General features: G+C 50.9%; 1 protein-coding gene across 1 annotated transcript in view; it reads right to left on the reverse strand.

Moving 5' to 3' along the window:
• Positions 1-9,639: 9,639 nt before the first annotated feature.
• Positions 9,640-13,225, reverse strand: part of LOC105547901 (chromosome unknown open reading frame, human C14orf132) — a 48,492-nt gene continuing 44,906 nt past the window's right edge. The window contains exon 3 of the mRNA XM_011991673.1: positions 9,640-10,008. The gene's annotated coding sequence lies outside the window, so the exon portion shown is untranslated. The remainder of the gene's footprint in view (positions 10,009-13,225) is intronic.

Here is a 13,225-nt window from a genome sequence, read left to right on the forward strand (position 1 = left end):
ATGGGTTCAAGGGGTATCTTTGGAGGGCCTTCATCAGCCTAGCACAGTGCTACTCTTGCTCCCATTATACTGATGAGGAAACTGAGGTTCAGATAATGTGTGTGTCTTGCCCAAGGTCAGGGCTAGGATGGGTATCCAGCCCAGGCCCTGGAGGGCCACCACATTAGCTCATTTGGCTCGTGGGTCCCCTTGTGAAAACTAAGAGGAGGTGTTTGTCCTCTGGGCACAGGTGGCCCACACTGGGTGCACAGCTTGGTGAGTGGCACGATCTGCACATCAGCCCCTGGATGCCCCTAAGACAGATGCCTCTGTGTAGTGACAACTTGTCACTGTGCAGCCATATGTGGCCTCCAAGGCTGCTTCCGTCGTCTCTCTTAACCTGAGAGCTAATGATAAGTGGCCTACTTGGGGTGAAGATGGGATGATAGGACAAATGACTGTGGGGCTGCCTTCTCTGTGCCAGTTGTGTACAGAACTGCTTCCTCCTAAGTCCCCTAGGGGCAGCTGCGCCCAAAGATGATAAAAGGGAGGGTGAAGAAGAGAGACTCTCCTGCTGTACTAGCCAAGTGACCTTGCCTGGTCTTTAGGAAGGGCTAGTTCTCAGACTTACCTTCTCTGGTGAGGTTGGCAAACGTTTTCTATAGAGGACCAGACAGTAATTATTTTTTACTTTGCTGGCTATATGGCCTCTTTTGCAATACTCAGCTCCTATTGCGGTGCTTAAACAGCTATGGACAAGGACTAAACTTTTGGGAGTAGCTGTGTTCCAATAAAACTTTATTTATAAAAACAGGCAGTGGGCCAGACTTGGCCTCTCCTTAGTGCACTTTTCTCTCTCTTGCCTCCTCCCAAATACTAACCAAGGAGAAAGGTGCTTCCTAAAGAACTCTAAGGCAGATGAGGCCCTGTCCAACTCTTCCAACCATGAGGGAATGGGTTTTAGTGGGAGGGGTCTGCTCTGTTGAGCGGTGAGCCCCCACAGGGGCAGTCACTGCTAGGGTCTGTGAGCACACACTGTGTGTAAGACAACTGCTGACGTCACCTCCTTAAATTTATAGGACGCTCCTCCATTATATTCCCAGGAAGTAGAACCCTAAACAACCTCACATCCCCCACCACAATACCCAATACAAAGGCGGGGGTGGGGTGACTTTGATGGGAATTCATAAATATTCACAGAGCTAGAACCAGTCTGAAATTAATAGGCTGGCTAATAATTTCATCCCCTCTATCCCTTTCCAAACAGATGTTCTTTAAGTCCAGGGTTGTAAACACAATACCTACAGGGCCACACAAATAAGATGAGGCTAAACAGTTGCTGTAGAACAACCTGGAGTTTCAGGGAGGCTTCCCTTAACTCACGCTGGGCCAGGGCTACTGTGCAAATGGAGGACAACACGCCATTTGTCAAAACGTTTTAAAGATAGGATTCGGCTAATGAATTGTGAGCAAAATATGCCCTCTCCTTTTACCTGGACAGATGCACCTTTGCACCCTGGAAGGATGGCTGGGTTTGAGTATAGCCTTCTGGGGATCTGTGATGGTGACTTTTATGTCACCTTGGCTAAGCTATGGAGGCCTAGTTATTTGGTCAAACCCAGTCTAGCTGGTGCTGTGAAAGTATTTTTTGGATGTGATTGACATTTAAGTTACTAGACTTTGAGTTAAGCAGATGACCTTCCATTATGTGGCTGGGCCTCATCTAATCTGTTGAAGGTCTCAGGAGATAGACTTTGCCTGAGTTTCCAGCCAGTTGCCCTTTGGAATTTGGACCTAGGACAGCAATATCTGGCCTACCAGCCTGCCCTACAAATTTCAGCCAGCCGTACTTGCCAGGACCCACAGTTGCACAAACTAATTCCTTATTCCTTAAAATAAATCTCTCTCTCTCTCCTTCCATGTACACACACACACACACACACACACACACACACACACTCTATATTGGTCTGTTTCTCTTGTGAACTCTAATAGTGGCTTTTCAAGGTTCTGCGCTGGAGTGTGGTGCCCAGGACAGTGGGCCTGGCCCCAGGTCTGCCCCCCTTGTCTTTCCACCCACAGCTTGAACTGTATTTATTTACTTATTTAGAGATGGAGTTTCACTCTTGTTGCCCAGGCTGGAGTGCAATGGTGCAATCTTGGCTCACTGCAACCTCCACCTCCCAGGTTCAAGTGATTCTCCTGCCTCAGCCTCCCAAGTACCTGGGATTACAAGCATGTGCCACCATGCCTGGCTAATTTGTATGTAGTAGAGACAGGGCTTCTCCATGTTGGCCAGGCTGGTCTCAAATTCCTGACCTCAGGTGATCTGCCCACCTCAGCCTCCCAAAGTGCTGGGATTACAGGTGTGAGCCACCGTGCCCGGCCAGCTTGAACATCTTGAATATGCCCTTTCCTCATGTCACAGACAGCTCCTCCTGAACTATGGCAGTCAGCTCTCAAAAGTACGAGCACAGACAGAATTCTGGGGTCCTGAGTACAGAAGTGTGATGTAGAAGGGGGATAACAGAGTCAGGTGGACATGTCTTCTGGCCTTTGGAGCCCTTGCCTTGTGGGGAAGGAGCATGTAAGAGGAGGACAGGGAGGGCCTTTAAAACAGAGGGTGCAGGGCAGGCTCCCCTTTTCCCTGGGCTAGGGGGCCGGGCATGAACTGCTGTTCCAAGCACGGGCAGCCAGCCACTGTGTGAATCTTTCCATTTTCTCCAGAAAAACCAGAAATCCAAATTTTCTGTTGCTGTTATTGTTGGCAACCAGTTTAAGTGAGTTTCACAACAAGGTGCAGGCTGAAGACGTTTCCGAGAATGTTCCGCTCGTTGGCCCCATTTCTGGGTTTATGGGGTATGGGGACTTTGTCAAAATTTGTTGAACAGTATACATAGTTTTCTTTCTGTATGTTGTACTTCAATGCAAAGCTTTATTCAAACAAAGCAGAGCCATCAGAGGTCTGAGGACTGGGTTCGGCCTGTTCACCTGTCTGGGTCCTGGCTTAGAAGGTTTGCTTGGCATTTATTTTGGGGGTGGGGCAGGGTGATCCCAGGGAGTTATCAGTTAATTTCCTCTCTGGGACCTCGTGGTTTAGGGGCTATTTCTCATAAGGGAACATGATTTCCTGAAAAGTACTAGGGGGAATCTCAGAGCTTCTTCTGTTTTTCTTTGCAGCCACCAGCGGGCAACAACCCACTGACCCCAGAGGCTGCCGGGGTCTCTTCCCATCCCTAACACCACACTGCCCCCTGCTGGTCCTGGCTCACTGCGTTTTTCCATACCACTGATTTTCTAGGACCAGTAACTCATAATTGCCCCTGGGGGCAAATTTTGGTAATAAATTAAATGTTTTGGAGTTTCTTGGGCAAGGCAGGATTTTGAATGTGCTTCCGGGGAGACAAAGATTGAGGGTCAACACAGGTGCAGACAAACACAATACTCCTGTGGGAGGAGAGTGCAGGTAGGGAGGAGGGGAGCACAGGTAGGGGGGAGGGAGGTAGGGAGGAGGGGAGCATAGGGAGGGAAGGGGGAGGTAGGGAGGGAAGGGGGAAGTAGGGAGGAGGGTAGTGTAGGTAAGCGAGAAGGGAGGACATCTCGGCTGTACCACGTGCTCCTCTGAAGGCAGCTCCAGCTCACACGACCTCCTGATTCTGCAGGCCTATGGGTGTAAGGGAGCCCAGGAGCTCATGGCTCTGAGCGGCCCACCAAGGATTTCGCCTCTGATCCAGCTTCTAGCAGCACTTGGAGCCAGCCAATGGGAGTCACACGGGCTCATCACACAGCCACGTGCCTGCGACTGACCGGTCATCCATCACACGGTGTTTTCATGTTCACATTTGCCCAGTAGTGCTCTTGCCCCCTCCTCCAAACAAAAGGAACCCTAAGCACACTGCAAGAGAGGGGGGAGCCTTGAATGGATATAAGAAAACCTTCGTCAGTGGCTTCATAACAAGTATCTTTTTCACAGGGTGGAAGCAGTCACAGTTGGGTTCAGACCCTGTAGCAACTGGGGCTCTGTATTTCTCCTCTTCAGGGCTATCTGGATGGACGTGAAGGCTTCCATCCTAGGATCCACACAGTTGGCTTACAGAGCAAGAAAAAGGATGAACAAGGCTTGGGTGAGAGGGCAGATGAAACTCAGGGCTGTGGCTTCTGTGGTCAGTGTTTACGATGACCCTGGCCTGCAGAGAGCTCTCTAAGGCTCTGGTGTTAGCGTCCAGCTTCTCAAGACTGATTGCTGATTGCTAATTTCAATCCCAGGCATCTAATTAATCAATGGAGGATGGAGTGCCTTGGGTTGTGGGGTCTAGAAGAACTGAATTTGAAGCCTACCCTGTCACTCACTGGCTGTGTGATATTGGACACGTTGCTTAACCTCTCTGAGCTTTAGCTTCCCTATCTGTAAAATGTAGATGAGCATGTCTAGCTCTCATGGGAGTTAGGGTCATTTCTTTTGGTGTGTTCCCCAGAAACAGACCTGAGACCAGGATTCAATGCAAGTGATTTATTGAGGAAGTGCTTCTGGGAAATGAGAATGTTTGCAGGAAGCAAAGCCAGGGTAGCAGTTTCAGGCAGTGTCCTGCTGGGGGCAGTCTCAGTTTGGTCCTGCAGGGAGTTCTGGGGTGTAAGTTGTTAGAGCCCATTGGAGGCAAAGGGGCTGGGACACCTGTCGTCAGTGCCACCATGTGGGAGGAGGAAGGGAGCAAACTGCCTGGCCTTCCCCGCTGCTCCCTCTGTGTGTGCAAAGCTGCTGCTCCCGTAGCCAGAGGGCGGCCTGCAGGGGTTTCAGTTTGAGACAGAGGCACACTGCTGCTGGGAGGTGTGCACACCAAAATGCACCAGCCCTCTGAGGATATCTGGGCAGTGCACTGCAGGGCTCCTGTGTGATCAAATTTAAAAATGTATGTGAAATGCCTTAGGTTGGAGAAACAACAGAGATTTATTTCTTGCAGCTCTAGAGGCTGGAAGTGCAAGAGCAAAGTGCCAACAAGGTTGAGTTCTGGTGCACCCCTTCCAGGTTGCAGAGGGCCGTCTTATTACATCCTCACTCAGCAGAAAGGGGGCGAGAGGGCTCTCTGGGGTCCCTTTGATGAGGGAACTTCCCATTCATGTGGCTCTACCCTCATCATCTAATCACCTTCAAAAGATCCCCTCCCACCTCGCCTGCTACATCCTAATACCATCACATTAGGGGTTAGGATTTCAACACAGGAAGTTTTTCGGGGGGTGGCGGAAATATTCAGTCCACTGCATGAAAGATTTCTGCAAACTACGAAGTGGGATGCATAATGTTGGTTATGGTAGGCTTCCCGGAGCAGCAGTAATGGCAAAGGGCTATACTGGGGCTGCCCCCCACCCCACTCTACTGGCATGAAACAAAAATGAGAAGCGAGTTTGTTTGACACATTCTAATTCTTTGGAGGCAGGGTCAGGCTAATCCTGGGGTCAGGTCCTAGGTGCTGAGCCTCATTGGTGGTCAGCATCTGGGGCCATCAGAAACCAGCAGATAAGGCCAAAACCAGGGACAACGTGTCGAGCCAGAAAAGCTGAACCTGTGGCTAGACTCACAGTTCAAACTTCCAGGGACAAATGGAACTAGGTGAGAGCAGGAATAGAGTGAGGCAGCAGCCAGGCAGGAGAGCCCAGGATGGCTGAGAATGAATAGGACGGCGCCCTGGAGCTCCTCAAACTGGGGGTGGCCATTCCTATGTGGGGTGAAGGTCAGAGTGCACTGAAGTAGTATTGCCAACACCCTTTCTATGACAAGTGGCAGAGACTCAACTCAAACTGCTTCAGGTAGACAGGGAATTGGTCAGCTCACATAAGGAGAATCAGATGTGGCTTTATCCACGGGGGTCCAGTTAAACCCATCAGGATCCAATCTCTTTCTTCCTATCTCTGGGCTCCACTTCCTGCAACTTCACTCTCAGCAGCTTCTCTCACAGTGGTGAGATGGTGGCAGCCAGGACAGGCTCACATCTTCCTGGCTTTCCTCCCAGCAGAGAGACAGAGTCCCCCTGCAGACCTCACTTCCCAGTGCTCCCTCACAAATCCGGGCATCTATGCTGCTTGCATCTGCCTGGTTGTGTAATCACTGCTGGCCCAGCCACTGGGATCAGGGGGTTGCAAGGTCGCCACTGCTCAGGCCAGAGCCATGCACCCACCTTGTACATATCATTGTGGCCATGGGGCATTCAGACTACCCAGCCCAGGAGGGATCAAGTACACAGACAGTGGGTTGTGGCTCCCCAAGAGGAAATAGCACGCTTTACTGAAAGGAGTGACAGCAGATGCTGAGAGTCCAAGACCAGCATGCACCTACCCCAGCAGCCACGTCTGACTTGTTGAGATAGGTGCTAGGGTGCTAGGCCCCAGCAGCACCTGCAGGAGCCACACAGGGAGGTGCCTTTCCCACTCACAAGGGTCCAGCAAGGTACAAGGCACCACCTGGGCATTCCCTGTAGGCAGCAGTCTCCAGCCACTGTCACCCGCATGCAGACTTTGGCTGGTTAACCAGGTATCTTCTGAGACTTAGTCTCAGGGGAGAACTGGGTCCTGCAGCCCCAACCATGAACACGACATAGGAACTTTGAACCTGGACCATGAGCACCGTGGGGGCAGCACCCAGGGGGTATTCTCGCCTGTCCAGCTCAGAGTAGAGACTCAGTGAAGGAATGGACGAATGAATGAGTGAGTGAATGAATGAATGAATGAATGATGCTATTTCCAAAAGCACTTCCGGGACAAGACAACACTCTGTAAGAACTCAGTACAAAACTCTCTCTATCCAGAAGCTTGGGGTGGCCAGGCAGGTTGTCAGGTCACCTCTCTGAACTGTCACCCTACCCTGAGCCACTGGCACCACCTCTCCCCTGGAGATAGGAATGCGTTGATCATCCTCTCCAAAACCGCATGCCCCTCCTGCTCCAGCCCCACACTCACACTTACCTTCTGTTTCCCCCAACACCTGTCTCTATTCCGCTGCGCATTCTTTCACTGTTTCTTTCTTTTGGTTTTTCAGAAAGTAAGGCTTGATCTTTATTTCTTAATTGGCTTCTTGTCTACCTTCCCTTTGCCATCAGAGGGAGGGGCTTTGTTTTGTTCACTTTACACCCTGAGTGTCTAGAACAGCGCCTGGCCCGTGGCAGGTGCTCAGTCATTGCTTATTGAATGAACAAGTCAAGGAACTTCAGTTTTGTTTTCTAAAAACTGGAGGCTTGTCTCCCTGGCGTTCTAGCCTGAAACGCTAGCCTGGTTAGGTGGCCCTCCTCACCCCTGCCCATTTCAGCTTCTCACTGTCATGCAGTTATAACCCATTGTCTTCATCTGATCATTTGCCTCCCCACCCCGCCCCCCACACAAGACAGAGAGTAGGTGCCCTGGCTGGTTGTGCTTGGGGCGTGGGAGGGGCCGACACAAGTCACCTGTTCAGAGGATGGAAAGCTGGAATGGAAAGTTCTCACAAACCCTAAGGGCAGCACGGCTCAAATGCTGGTTGCTGTGGTAGTTAATATTATTTGTGTTGCTTGCGGAAGAGGCCTCAGCAGCTGGCTCTCATCAATATTAATTGTTGGACCATCTCTCCTGCCTGGTATGGCCAGCACCCTGCGGGAGCCTGAGCCGCTGGAAGTCAAATGGAAAATCCCCAGCGAGGGCAAGCTTTGGAGACCATGGGTATCAGGCAACTAAATAAACAGGCAGCCTCGCCAGAATCACTAAGGGGCCCATCTCGGCCTTAGAAACCTGTCCCTCCCTTTTCTCTCCCCCTCCTCCACCCCTAAAGGCTCAGGAAGCTCTGGGGAGCGGATGCAGGGCTTGGCCATTCCAGCAGGCACTGGAGGGAGGCTGTGGTGTTCATCCCTGCCCCCCTCATTAGTTCATTTATGGAGGGCCTGACACTGCCATCCCTGGGCTGGGCACTGGGGAGGACACAGAGGTGAGCCAGAGGAGGCATTAGCCTTCCAAGGGTACACAGCTAATGGGGGGCCAGCTCATCCCCAGGAAAGAGGAACACCCACAGCGTAACTGGCTCCTGGGCAGAAGCGAAGAGCTGTGGTTGTTTGAACCTTTATTTCTTTATAGGCCCCACATTACAGATGGACATTCTGTTCCAGGAAATCTTCCCATACCCTTACAATACCAGGGTTGACTAGGAACAGGCACATTGCATGAGGATGTATGTGTTTACAATCCTGACTGGTAAAACCAAAAATTCAATTAAATGTTAGCAAGGAGGGTGGGGCAGGAACCAAGCGACATGTTGTGGCCTGGGCTGGACTGGCTGTAGCTTCTTGAGACGTAAATTCAGCAGCATTGGACCGGGGATGCCTCCTCTTCTTGAAAAACCTTGCTGCTAGCCATTTTTGCTATTTCAGAATGATGCTTATCAGTCTTGAGAACGCAGTCCTTTGGGCCATGTGAAAGCCTCTGCCATCTTTGCAAGGCACACGACTGGGAGGGAGACCCTAGCCTATCAGCGATGGGTGCAGGGCGGAGGTGCCATCCAGTGAGCTAGGGAAGATGCCAGAGGGGCAGGTTAGAGGGGAAAAATCAAGAGCCCTTTCCCAGTTCTCTTGCTGCCTCCCTGCTCCAGAAACTGCAGCGTTCTCTACTTGAGAACCAGCCCTGCTTCCCTATGGCCAATGGTGGCCTATGGCCCACCATGGCGCCCACCCTGACATTCAAGGCCCCTTCCAGCTGGCTGTATCCCTTCATCCTCAGCAGCCTCAGCTCCACTGCTGCCTTAACCTTCATCCAGCCTGGCCTTCTAGCCCGACCCCCATGCACCCTCTGCTATGCACCTGCTTCTGCAGATTCCATGCCAAGTTAAGTCTTGCCTCCTCCAGGCAGCCCTCAGTGATCTCTTTAGTTGCTGCCTACAAAGTCCATGCAGTTCTTGACATTATGGAACACCTTCTTGCTCTAACCCCTCCCTTGACTCACTTATCTGTTGGGCTGTTGGCAGGCTGGGAATGGCCAGGCTGTGGTCTCTCCTCATCCAGCAGGCTAGCCTTGCTTGCATTCTCAGGGCTCCAAAGACAGAACCAAAAAGAGGCTTCTTAAGGCCTAAGCCCAGGACTGACCCAGAATCAGGTTTCAGTCCTGGTTCACCAGTTACATGGCCTTGGGCAAGAAACCTCTGCATGCCTCAGACTCCTCATTTGTAAAATGAGGATTAAGCGAGTTAACATGTGTGGAAAGAGCTCAGAGCTGCACCAAACATCTCATAAGTGCTATACGAATGTTTGTCATTATCAGTGAACTAATAAAGAAAATGATATGGTCCATGTTCCTCGTAGTGTTGAAATGTACTGGGCTGCTCATTCAGGTATCATTCACTCATTCACAGAATAGCGGGTGTTTGCTAGGAGCCAGGCACTATGCTGGGTGGTGGGGATAACGTGTTGAATAAGATAAACTTTGCTCTTAGATGGCTCAGATAGTTGGGAAAACTGAATGTAGCTTCTGCGATTCGATTTGCTACAGGTGTGATGATGGAGTGGGATCAGGAGGGGATAGGGAGCAGGGGACCTGTCCTGCCCCAGTGGGGCAGGAAAAGCATCAGAGTGGAGGTGACACTGGGGCTGAGCCTTTTAAAGCTGAGTAGATTGTCTGCTTTATATAAAGCACAGATGAGAACCAGACACAGAGGTGTTCATGTTTTCTTCTTTTCTCTCTTCAATTATCATAATAGAAAACGACAACAGCAACAATGCTAACAAAGTGAGAAGATTTCACAGATACATTTTTACATCTTTTAAGGTTAGATATTTTTAATCAAAAGAGCACATCGAAATCCTACATTAAGAAAGAGTCTTCGCTGTAGAAAAGTGAGTGATCGCATGGTGAAACCAGGTGCTTGGGTAGCAAAGGTCCAAGAATAGTTAAAATACCTTTTATGAAGTCAATTGCTTACATTTACAAGTTGATCATGAAAACACCAGTAAGACACAGAAACATTTCCGATGCTCTCGGCACGAAGAACTGGTATCTGGAGAGCAGCAAGTTACAATAATAAGGTTTCTGCAAAAGATTAAATAGTATAAAGAATATTAGTATGCCTTCAACTGGCGGAAATAGGACTGAGCACGTGGAAAAAGATCAGAAATAAGAGAAGATGGAGATTTGCTCAAAGGTTGCTACCCAGCACTCCCACGCCCATCCCATTCCTAAGCTCCTCCCCAAGCATGCTCCTCAGATGCACAGGTGAGGGGCCAGGTCCCTGGAGATCCCAGAGACACAAAGTTAGGGGTGGGGAAAAATCCAGCCCCACACTCCCATCCACTTTGTAGGGTTTTCTGCCTTCAGTCTGGGGGTCCCCACAAATGCCCAAGATGGTGGAAACAGTCACATGAATTTCTAAGAGACCCATATGACATGCTGGGAGTTCCAGATCACTGTCCTCAGCTGGCATTATTTGAACTCAGGGCAGTGACCATGATCACTGCTGCTGCTCAGAAGAGCTTTGATTTATTCAATGACTCACAAATGGGGAAAAGTGGAAAGCACGCATCGTTTTGGAATCAGAGATAGGATGGTCCAGGGCACGGTTCCCTGACCTCGGCACTGTTGGCATTTGGGACTGGATAATTCTTATTTGTGGGGGGCTGCCCTGTGCATTGTAGGATGTTCGGTGGCATCCCTGCTCTCCACCCATGAGATGCCAGTAGCAGTCCCCACCAAGCTGTGAGAATCAAAAAGGTCTCCAGACATTGCTGATGGCCCCTAGCCCTTCCTTGAGAACGACCGGCCTCATGAAAGTCACCACTAAGTCTCCTAGTGAAAACTCGATAGTTAGGTGTCCTGGGCTCAAGACCCCTGTCTTCTGAGAAGCTCCACCTGGCAACACTCCCAAGCCTCTCAGAGACTCAGTTTCCTCAGGTTAAAAGGTTGGAAGCTCCCTTCTGCCAGCGTATAGAGCCCTTGTCAGGACCATCTGCACTGTTGGGACAATGCTTCGAACGGCAAACGCGGTAATGGTGTGGTTCTTTAAGAAACTGGCAGAAAGCAAGCCAGTGAGACAGATACAGGGGACACAGGGGTGTTGCTCAGCCACATGGACGGGGCTCGGTGTGGAGTGGGCTCTGGTTCTCCCAATAACCAAGGCCTGCAAATTCCCTGCAGATATGCTGTGCACAACTGTCAGGATTTATTTCCAAGGCAGAATGGGGCTCAAATCTCCTCTTGGGGAGGCAGGAAACCAGCTTGAAAAAGGATCCAGGAGCAGATGACGACCTTGCCAAATGTCTGGATGGAGCCATCTGGGCAGGGGTGAGGCTGCTGCCACGGTCAGAAGACCAGCATCCGGAACCCCCCGGGGACCGCACCGCCTGTGCAGCCTCTGCAAGGACCAATGGCCACATCATTCTCTGCTCTTATTTTCTATCTTGATAATAAACGCATGGCTTCTACAGTGACTCAGAACACACCACACACTTTTATTTCAAAATTTATGGAGTCAATTTTGTGTACTTTTTGGCTCTTCCATTCTGCTTCTGGCAGTAACTGTTTTCTCGCTCCAGGGAGTCTTTCATCGTCTTCAGCCATGATGGGTTGCATTGCTTTGTCCTTTGTCACTTTCCCTCCTCCTCAAAAAGAAACCCAGTAAATGCCCAAGGTCTGATCTCAGAAGGACGCACTGGGAATGTGTGGGTGCTGTGATAATTCTGGTTATCCAGAGTTTTCAGAGAGGTCCCTTTTCCTGTTTGGAAGTTGTGGACTCCGTCCCTCTGGGTTCTCAGCACTCAGTTCAACCACCGTCTCCTCCATCCCTCTCAGGGAGTGACCATGGTCAGGGGCCTGTGGAATGGGCCAGGGTGGGAGGGGCTGGGGCAGGTGAACATAGAACATTCAGGCTCTGACTGTTCCCTTTGGCTCCCTGAGCAGAGCTCCCTGGGCCTCCCTGTCACAGCAGCTCAGCCCAACCCTGGGACTTGCTCAGGGACAATCACTGGGCATCTGCCAGGATGAAGCAAAGGGGGCCGGTGGCAGCTGCAGTGAATACAAGCCACCTCGGGGCTGGGGCAGGCAATCCTGGGCAAGCCCTTTGCTTCCCACTGAATGCACAACATGCTGGACCACGGACCCCTGGGCCAGGCGCCCAGACTCTTGTCAGCTCTCCACTAATTCTCCATGTGGCCTCAGCTGCTCTCCCCCCAAAATTAAAGGTCTCGATTAGATGCTCTGTGAAGCCTCTTATCACTGCGAGGTTCTGAAACTGATAAATCCATGTGCACTGCCGCCTGCCCCTTTCCTGGACTTACACTTGAACGTGGCAATCTGGCTACAAGCTCTTCAGGACCAAACCTCAACCCCAGTCTCCGAGGCCCCATATCCAGAGATGGTCCATCCCAGGGGGATCACCCTGGTGGGCACGGATGCAGGTGCCTCTAGAGCTGACAGAACTGGGTCTGAATCACAGCTCCTTAGCTGTGAGCAATCGGCTCTGGCCTCAGTTTTCTCCACAGAAAAATGCGACAGTAATTAATGTGCATCTCTCTGCATCCTCATTCCTGCCCCCAGGGGCAATTTGAGAAGTAAATGAGATACAAATAGAGCAACAAAAAGATATGCAAAACTGGCACCAGCAAGAATAATAACTGGTAATAATATTACTGCTAATAACAAAGGCAGATCATGCTTCTGAAGAAGGAAAGTGCCATTTGTCTTGCAGGGATCAGGCAGCAGCGCTGACAACAGACAGACTCCACCGAGCCTCTTCAGTCTCCAGGGACCCACTCCGGCATATGCCAGAGTGGTCTGGCCGGCCTCCAAGCCTTCCAGCTGAACCGGGGCTGGAAAAGCGTCTGCTGCCTTTCCAGCGAAGTGCTGCTGCCCCTCCTCCCAGCCTTTCTCCCTCAGATCCTGGGGGATCTGAAAGGAGAGAGAATCATTTCTCTCTTGGGGGTAGAGTGGAGCAGGGAGTCTTATTTGCTGCTTGACCTTGACTTCATGGGAAAGGGGAAGGACAGCATTGTCTTGGAGTAGGAAGAGCTGCGCCATCATCCTGCCTACCTGGGTCCCTGGAGGCACAAGTCCTCTTAAGACAGGCCTGGCTACAGTGGTGTCTGGCCACTTCTCAAAGACTTCCAGTGGTGGCCGCTCACAACCTCACAAAGCAGCAAGTTGCTCTTTTTTTTTTTTTTTTTTGAGACAGAGTCTCGTTCTGTTGCCCAGACTGGAGTGCAGTGGCACAATCTCAGCTCACTGCAGCCTCCGCCTCCTGGTTCAAACAATTCTC

The sequence above is a fragment of the Mandrillus leucophaeus genome, unplaced genomic scaffold (assembly GCF_000951045.1).
Source record: "Mandrillus leucophaeus isolate KB7577 unplaced genomic scaffold, Mleu.le_1.0 Scaffold4, whole genome shotgun sequence".
Classification (NCBI taxonomy): Eukaryota; Metazoa; Chordata; class Mammalia; order Primates; family Cercopithecidae; genus Mandrillus; species Mandrillus leucophaeus.